This window comes from Platalea leucorodia, assembly GCF_965183815.1.
Source record: "Platalea leucorodia genome assembly, contig: HAP1_HAP1_SCAFFOLD_350, whole genome shotgun sequence".
Taxonomy (NCBI): Eukaryota; Metazoa; Chordata; class Aves; order Pelecaniformes; family Threskiornithidae; genus Platalea; species Platalea leucorodia.
Genome location: NW_028121228.1, coordinates 1 through 9,147, shown reverse-complemented (window position 1 = coordinate 9,147; position 9,147 = coordinate 1). Strand labels below are relative to the sequence as shown.

At 52.9% G+C, this 9,147-nt stretch overlaps 1 pseudogene across 1 annotated transcript; it reads right to left on the bottom strand.

The window, feature by feature from the left end:
• Nucleotides 1-2,425: 2,425 nt before the first annotated feature.
• LOC309604105 (olfactory receptor 14A16-like) lies at nt 2,426-3,377 on the bottom strand (annotated as a pseudogene). Its single transcript has one exon. The product of its transcript is annotated as an olfactory receptor 14A16-like (transcript).
• Nucleotides 3,378-9,147: the final 5,770 nt, after the last annotated feature.

Below are 9,147 nucleotides of genomic sequence, written 5' to 3'. Positions count from 1 at the left end.
GCTCCTATTTTTTTCTCAGTGTTGCAGATTTGTTCACCTTTCCAGGCAGACCTTGGTTGTCTGACCATAAAACATCCGGGCGGCGTTTAGAGGCCTCCATGTACCCGAGGTGTTTGCCTGGGGCTGGCAGCTATCAGGCAGGACGTGTGGGAGAGCAGAGCCCCTCAGGATGTGCGGGCAGAGGCTGGGCAGGGGGTTCCCAGGGCATCTGCACTGGCAGGAGGTGTCTGTGTCCCTGTAGCTGAAGGCGTTTGGGTCCTACATCCAACCACAATAAAATTTAAAAGCTCAAAAGTGTTTTCAAACATTTTCTTTGCTTTGCATCTTTGTGTTTAATTCTTTGTTTTATGTTTATTGACATTTTCTAAACATTTTTCTTTTCAGGCTAGCAGCATTTAAAAAAAAGGTCATTTTGTGTCTTGCCCAGAGCCCTGTGCCCCCAAGACAGTTCCTGCCCAGGACTGTTAGCGATACCCCTCAGTCTTTGCCGAGAAAGAGTCACACTGGGGTATCGACCTTTTTTCGCTGGCTGAGATGTTAGTTTAGGTGGTCACATACAGCACAGGAAGATTCCTGCCCCATAAACATTTGCTCTGTGGTTCTCAGAGAAGGGGCCTGACACCATAGGATCAGTTCAAGTTGGAAGGGACCTCGGGAGTTCTGCAGTCCAACCTGCCAGAAAAAAAAGGGTCAGACCAGGTTGTTCATGGCTTGATCCAGTCTGAGTCTGGAAACCTCCAAGGACGGAGTCTGCACAGCATCTCTGGGTGACCTGCTCCAACGCTTGGCTCAGCTCACACTGAAACAGACTTTCCTTATCTGCAGGCTTAATCTCTCCTCTTTCACCTCCCACCCCCTGTCTTTTGTCCTCCCACCATGCCCCATGGTGAAAAGCCTGTCTCTCTATTCTCCATCAAGTCCTTGTAGGTACTGGCAGGCCACAGTGAGGTCCTCTCACCATTCATTTCTCCAGGCTGGACTAGCTCATCTCTCTCAGCCTGTCCTCAGGGGAAAGGTGCTCCAGTCCCTGACCATCTTGGAGCAGAGGGATTCAAGCACTGAGCCAAGCAGGAGGCTGGAAATGGCCAAGCAGGACAATTCACCCATAAACTTGGGGTGTGCTGCCAGTGCTGGAAATGGCCAGGGAGAAAGGCTGGGGGGTTACAAATGTCCTGGGGCACCTGCCCCAACTCTCCATCGCACCAAAGGCACAGAGCAGCCTCCTCTCTCCTGCATCCGCAAGTCTCAGCTCCCTTCCATGAGCCCTGGCTCTGCAGCACCAGCCCCTGGTGTGAGTCCTCACCCTGCAAGGTCGGACAGCTCAGCTAACTTCAGTGCGTTCCTCTCCTGAGCACTTCCCAGCCCAGCCCAGTCCCTCTCTGGCTCTCCCCATCACTTCCCGCCCCCTACCCGTCTCCCTCCTGTCCAGCCCAGAAAAGCAGCCCATTCTGGGCTGACCCCGTGGCAGTGCCCATTGATGGGTACTGCAGAGCTCTGCACACTCAACCCCACAGCCCCAGCCCCTCTGAAGGTCACAGTAGCTCCTGGGAGGCAGAGAGGTGTCTCAGCCTCCCCATCAGGTGCAGGGCTGAGGGCCAGCCATGGCATGAGGAGATGGAAGCCAGTGTCTACTCCTGTCTCCAAGACATCCTTATTGTTCACTGCCAGCAAGCCCCTCTGTGCCAGCCCCTCTCCCAGGAAAAGACTCCTGGCCCAGGGGATCCTCAGGCTGCTCCGGCTGCCCAAGCAATAGAAAAGCCTGCCCGAGCTGGTGCATTCAGAAATAGATTTCTCTTTGTCATTTATAACCCTCTGGAAGCAGAGAGTTGCTGCTTTGCTCTTCTCCAGGCATGTCCCTGCCCCCAGAGAGCCTTTCACCAGGGAAGTTTGTCTGTCCTGGCCTGACCTGCCGCTCCTACCCCCTCCCTGTGCTCTCCACAAGGCCCCAAGCTGTTGGTACTGCTCTGCAGAGCGACCGGGCCGTGGTGCCTGAAAGCCGTGGGGTGATGTCCCAGGCAGATCCCTGTCGATCATTCACCATCTCCAGAGGAACTGGGCACCCACAGGTGAAGGCTCAGCCCAGGCCCATTCTCTAACACATTGCCCCATGCCCTCCTCCCCCCATCCCATGGAGAAGCCAAGCAAAGCAGCATGGCATTGTGGGGGCAATTTCTTCAGCCTGACCTCAGCTTTGGCAGAAGAGCCCAACCTCCAGGCACCAGCATTGAGGAAATCCCCTTTTATTCCAGAGATGCGACATGGGAGGCGAGCTGTACCATTGTGCCAGACACATGTGAACAGGCCTCTGGGTCAGACAGGCTGGGTTCAGGCCTCTGCTGGAGTGGAGTGGATGCAGACATGGACAGACAGGGTTATCACAGGCAAAATGCCCAAAGCGCAGGAGGTTCCGGAGATGAATTTGAAATCACTTCTGAAGAGACACGAGCAGGTTAATGCTGCTGAAAAGAGCTGATTGAATCAGCTTCTTCAATGTGTCTTTGAGCTCCTGGTTCCTCATGCTGTAGATGAGGGGGTTCACTGCTGGAGGCACCACTGAGTACAGAACTGCCACCACCAGATCCAGCGATGGGGAGGAGATGGAGGGAGGCTTCAGGTAGGCAAACATGCCAGTGCTGATAAACAGGGAGACCACGGCCAGGTGAGGGAGGCACGTGGAAAAGGCTTTGTGCTGTCCCTGCTCAGAAGGGATCTTCAGCACAGATCTGCACATAGGACACCACAATGAAAACAAAACACCCAAATTCTACAAAGATACTAACCACAATAACCCAAACTTCCCTGTGGTAGGCATCTGAGCAGGAGAGCTTGAGGATGTGGGGGATTTCACAGAAGAACTGGTCCACAGCATTGCCTTGGCAGAGGGGGAGTGAAAATGCATTGGCTGTGTGCAGCACAGCATAGAGACACGCACTGCCCCAGGCAGCTGCTGCCATGTGGACACAAGCTCTGCTGCCCAGGAGGGTCCCATAGTGCAGGGGTTTGCAGATGGCAACGTAGCGGTCGTAGGACATGATGGTGAGAATAGAAAACTCTGCTGACATCAAAAAGACAAACAGAAAGAGCTGTGCAGCACATCCCTGGTAGGAGATGGCCCTGGTGTCCCACAGGGAATTGACCATGGCTTTGGGCACAGTGGTGGAAATGGAGCCCAGGTCAAGGAGGGACAGGTTGAGGAGGAAGAAATACATTGGGGTGTGGAGGTGGTGGTCGCAGGCTACGGCGGTGATGATGAGGCCATTGCCCAGGAGGGCAGCCAGGTAGATGCCCAGGAAGAGCCAGAAGTGCAAGAGCTGCAGCTCCCGTGTGTCTGTGAATGCCAAGAGGAGGAACTCGGTGATGGAGCTGCCATTAGACATTTGCTGCCTCTGGGCATGGGGACCCGTGCAAGGAGGAAAAGTCATTGACAAGTTAGAGGAGACTTTTCTGAGCAAAACTAAAAGCCAACAGACCCTCCCCTTGCTGCACACAAGCACACATAAACACACACACATTTTCCTGTTCTAGGAGACCTTCCTTCAGCTCCATGGCTGAAGCTGTGCTTTGGTGCTGGTTGAATGTGCCGTGAGGAGCTGGGCCTCTGTCCTCTGGCTGCTGAGGTGTCAGCCCTGCTGTGCAGCAGTGAGTTCATGGGAACGGTGGAAGCAGGGTCCAGTCCTGGTGTTCAGCTTTGTCAGATGAAACCTCCCCTAAAACAGAAGGGCTTGTCAGCATCTGCACTCCCGGTGCTAAGGAATGAGGAATGCAGAAGGCAGACTGAGAGTATTTTTTTAAAAAGAATTTCCCCCCTCTTGCTTGAGGATTGTTTTGGGATGTCAGAAACCCTCAGTATTTCTGTTGCACTCAGGGAGAACAGAGCAAATCCTGCAAGGCAAGAGGATTGCCTTGCGATTAGAGCAGAGTGAGGGGAGCTGGTCTGTCCCTCAGTCCGAGAGGCCCTGGCCTTGCACCTTTCTGAGACTGAGGGCGATCACACTGCTATGTTCCTGTGAAAAGCCAGCAGACACTGCTGAGAGAAGAGGGATCCAGTGCAGACCACTAAATGTCCCACCCTTTCTCAAGGCCTCAGCAGCCCACTTGTAGCCAAGGACACGCAGGGCTCATTTCACCAACCCAAGAGCATTTCCTTGGCCATTGCATCTCTGTGCTTCTCCATGGGGCTTCCAGGTAACACAAAGATGCTGTGGGACAGATTTGCATTCTGGAGGGCAGCTCACAGCTTGGAAGGATACCTCAAGGAGATACCTCAGTTTTTTCATGATGGTATCTCGCTAAGGGCAAACCAGCTCATGCCCCAGCCCCACAGCCTGCATTGTCCACAGCCTCACAGATGAGAGGAAGGCTGGGACACTTGTTCCCAGGGACACAGCTGCACGAAAGGCCCCACAGGATCAGCGTGTGACTCTGCAGCTGAAACTGCCACCCCCAGAGAGCCTGACAGCAAGACCAGGATAACAAGAGCAATCACACAGACAAGTGGAGAAAGAAGGAAAAATACAGGGAGGGTCTGGCTGAGAGAGGCCAGGGCAGAGGCAGCCGGGCACTCAGACAGCGTTACCCTTCCCCAGCTGTGCACGCCACCTCTCAGACACCAACATTGCCGGGCAGCTGCTCTCAGCCCCTGTGCTCTGCAGAGGGAACTGGGCCCGTGGCTGGAGAGCTGCACCACGGCTCTGCTGGAGCTCTGGCTCCTCTGCAGAGGAGGTGCTTCACAGCTTGGACCCCACAGCCCTGAGGGCAGAGGCTTTGGTGGGTGGGAGAGAAGGCAAGGGGACTTGCTCAGAGGAAGGCGTCTGCATTGGAGGGGATGATACAGAGTTTTCTGAATTCTCCCTCCCACAACATTGCTCTTTTAAGTAAGTTTCCTCTCGTTCCCTGATCGTAATGCTGCTGCCTGGAGATTTTCCTCCTGGCAAGTGATGCCGTGTCCCATGTCTTTTCCCTGTCAGCACTCACAGACCCCATGCCAACCTCTCCCCTTGGCCCTACAGAAACCTGCCTGTTTGCAGGGCACTGGCTGGGCACATGTTCCTGTCGGGAGGTTCAGAAGGGCAGGTCAGAACAGGCCTGATGGTGCAGCAGAGGTGATGCTGGTGCTGTCCCTAGGCAGAGGAGGGGCTGAAGGCACTTTAGGAGGCTGTTAGATGACCTACTGGCCACTCCAAGTTACAGCTCAGGAGTCTCAAAGACTTGTCCAAACTTGACAGGTCCTTTTCTATTTCTCTTTCCCTTCCCCAGCCCCACCCCTGCTCCTGTTCCCTGCCCTCAGAGTAGGGCACTGAAAACACAGGCTAGGGAAATCTCTTTATAGCAAACTCTGCCTTGACCTTCTGTGTGTGTGCTGCACCCGTGGCTGCACACAAACATTCACCCCCTGCAGCTGTCCCTGGGGAAGGCAGCTGTGATGCCCTGTCCCTCTGAGGGTGCAGCAGGGAAGCCCTGCTGTGCAGCACGTCCTTCTCCTCTACACTAGAGAAACGGGGGCAGTCCTCCTGACTCTGGGATGCGCCAGCTTTTGGAGATCTTTCCACCAGCTGCAGGTACATTGCCCTTCCTGCAGGTACTTACCACGTAGAGGGCTGTGAAGATTTCTCCCCCAGTGAGCTTTCAACTTCCCTTACACCCCAGACTGCCTTTAAGCTCTCCCTGCCCTGCTCTTCTCCCCTTGGTGCCTGCAGGCAGTGCCCTCAGCCCTGCTGCGCTTTGCAGAGCTGCTGCTCCTGGGCAGAGCTGTTTCCCATGAGCTCCCTGTGTCCCAGGAGCCCAGCCCAGCTCAGCAGCAGAGGACCAGCCCTAGGTGGCAATTTCTCTGCCCCCTCTGGGCTCCCTTGATTTGTCCCTGGGGCTCCAGGGGAACCTGCTGTGAAACAGGCTGAAGCAATTGCTGATGTTCCCTCCCTCAGCTGGGGAGAGACACTTCTTTCCAGCAGTGGCATTTCCCTGCTGAGAGACAGAGTTAGGTGCAAATATCAACATTTCTTGGACCATCATTAGACAGGACATGAGACAGTGCTCTCCTTTACCTCTGCTGAGGGAAGGGATGCAACTGAGTCAGGCAAGGCATCCTCTCCATGGTTTGTAGTCCTGGGGCTGGCAGGGGACTCCACTCCCTCCCATGCACACCACCAACCCACAGGAGGTGGGATTCCTCTTGCCTCTCTTCAGGTGGGCATTAAAGAGGCACCTGCATGTGAGCTCCTTGCCTCAGCTCCCATGGTAATTAATGGTGGTGGAGGCCAGGAGTGAGCTGTTCAGGTGCAAATGTGTGGTCACAGCTGAGGTGCTAGAGGTGGTCAAAGATAGGTGCAAGCAATAGAGAGGGATTGAAGATAGGTGCTGGCAGATGTGGAGACAGGACAACATCAGACACTGACAGCATCTTCTTGGGGACTCTTGGGAGTTTTCTTTGGCCAACTAAAATGACAGCTGATGCCCAAATTAAGGGCAATGGAACCTCTCCCTACTCATTATGTTCAGGGTGGCCTATGGAGGTATTCCTATGATGGAATGGAGTCATGTGCCATAGGGAGAGCTCAGGCTCTCTCTTTCTCTTCTCCATGAGCTGTATTTACTAGGTCTCCACTCACTCTGCTGGCAGTTGCCTCATGTTCATCCCCACATTGCCTTACAGAATTCAGGGTGTTGACTCAATCTAATTTTCAAACCCAGGCCCACAGAGCAACCTGAGACGCCAGGGCTGGCAGGGACAGCACAGCACCTACAGGAAAGCAATTCCCATTCAGGGCAGGTGCATGACAGACACCCCTGATGGCATCGCAGAGAGTGGGATTTGGTGCCTGTGTGCCATTGGCTGATGCCATCAGTCAGAGGCATCAGCCATCAGGTGCCATCAGAGAAACAAGGTCTGTTCCTTCTCTACGCAATAGCTGCCTGCATTGCATGAACAAAAAGCACGCCACACCGGGGTCTTTACTCCCTCCCTTGGTGATTCAATCAAGGAACAGGCCAATCATGTTAACAGCGTGCCTGGATACATCTTGTCTTCAAGGACAGCATAATCCAAGCACTGCCAGGGTTCATCTCAAAACTTAATTGAAGCTGCAAAGGGAATCCAAGGGCATTAAGATGAGCTGTTGCTACTTCAGGAGGAGCTAAGGAAGAGTGAGAAATACTGTGAGACCACTGCTAAATTTAGTAAGAGTAGGTGTAGATAGATCGGAGATACTCTACATCCTCTTTGCCTCAGTTACCACCAGCAAGGTCTCCCGGGCCATTGTGCTTTGAGGCAGGACACTGGAGGAGGGCAACCAGCAGTGGATGGGGATGAAACCAGGGGTTCCTTGAGCAAACTGCACCCTTACCAGTCCATGGGACTGGAGGGGCTGCACACAATGGTGCCGAGAGAGTGTTTTTCACTGCTGGTTCATTGTAACTCGAGTAAGAAAGGCAGTCAGACTCTGCGAGGTATCATTTAACATGCTGTTCATAAGCACTAACACTATGAAGAGAGAATCATGCAGATCATCTTAGGTCCCATTTAGATGGTGGGAACCCCAGGTGGTGTAGCATTGAACAGGCCTCTGACCCACACACAGCATACCATGCGCACCCCACCCATAGAAGCCATTCCCCTCTTTTGATCATTCAAGCTACTGGAGGCATTTATTACAAAAGAAGAACTCTTTCAATCATCTCTACAGTCTAACAGAAACTATGCTCTCATGAGAACTCCTTGCTGCATTGTTAGACACAGGCAAGGCCAGGCAGGAGGTGTAAGGGCAGTACTGAGTGGGAGCTGCCTGCAGGCTCCTCTGTGACAATGAGTTGCTGAAGTTGTCCTGCGGCCAAAGGCTCCGTTCTGCACGGCACAGGCGTGAAGGCCAGGCTGTACGTGCAGCTCAGCACAGCTCGCTGTCCAATGGTCTTCTGGTCAGGGTCACTACTCAGGTTTCCCTGTGAGAAGTCTGCACTCCACCCAGGTGCCACAGCTGAGCTGTGGAGGAGGAGGAGGTGGATCAGAGCCAGGAGGAGGTGGATCAGAGGCAGGAGGAGCTGGAGCCCCATGGCTTGTCACACAACTGTGACAGCTTTGGATGAAATGAGATGTGGTGGGACAGCTTGCTCACATGGGGTTCTGCAGTGGAGGAATACAGGCTCTGCTGGAGAGACTGGCAAGGAGGATGAGGATGGGGGATGCCCCCTGTGTTCTCTTCCTGTGGAGGAGGACAACCAGCAGTGGATGGGAATCAACTCAAGGGTTACTTGAGCAAACTCAAGCGAAAAGGAGATGGGTGTTTTGAGCAGGTCCCTGAACACAAGTGTTGGTATGCCATGACACCTGAGATTCCACTTTTGGGTCCAGAGGAGCATGATGCCCCTTGAGGTGTCCTGGAATATCTCCTGACCCAGGTGATGCTTTAGGCTGAGAAGAGAATCAAAACACCACCTCTGACTGCAGTGATTTCCCCTTCAGTGCTGACCTACAGGGCAGGTGGAGGGACTTCAGACCTTTGAGGCATGCTGCTGAAGGATGAGGTCTTCAGATATCCAAAAGGAAGATAATGGTGTTGTATCAGTGTCCATCTCATAAATCTTTGGCCTGCTTTGTGCTTTCACCAGTTTGGGATCTGTCCCTTGACATTTTTTTGATAAAAAAATAAACTCCTCTCGCACACACTTGGAATAAGGATGAAAGAGAGCAGAAATGGATTAGGGGCAATATTGTCTAAGAGGTGTTACCATGAAATGATAACAAAGAGGTCGCAATGAGAGAAAATCCACTGTTCTAAAAACTTCATGCCAAGGGCTAAATTCTGTTAAGTTATAGCTGTCTTGTCAAGTAAGAATGAAGGAGAGGAATAAAAGTAAAGAAATTAAGTATATCATCATCAAGAAGGAGAAAAGAAATGTTAGAGCATGCTACTGTTACTGTTTTTAGTGAAAATAGAAATGAGTCCATAAAGTAGCCGCTAAGCCCCCAGCCAGCTGCTCGCTCGCTCCCCTCTCCTGAGGGATGTCCTGGTTTCAGCTGGGATAGCGTTAATTTTCTTCCTAGTAGCTGGTAGAGTGCTGTGTTTTGGATTTAGGATGGGAATAATGTTGATAACACACTGATGTTTTAGCTGTTGCTAAGTAGTGCTGCCACTAGTCAAGGACTTTTTAGCTTCC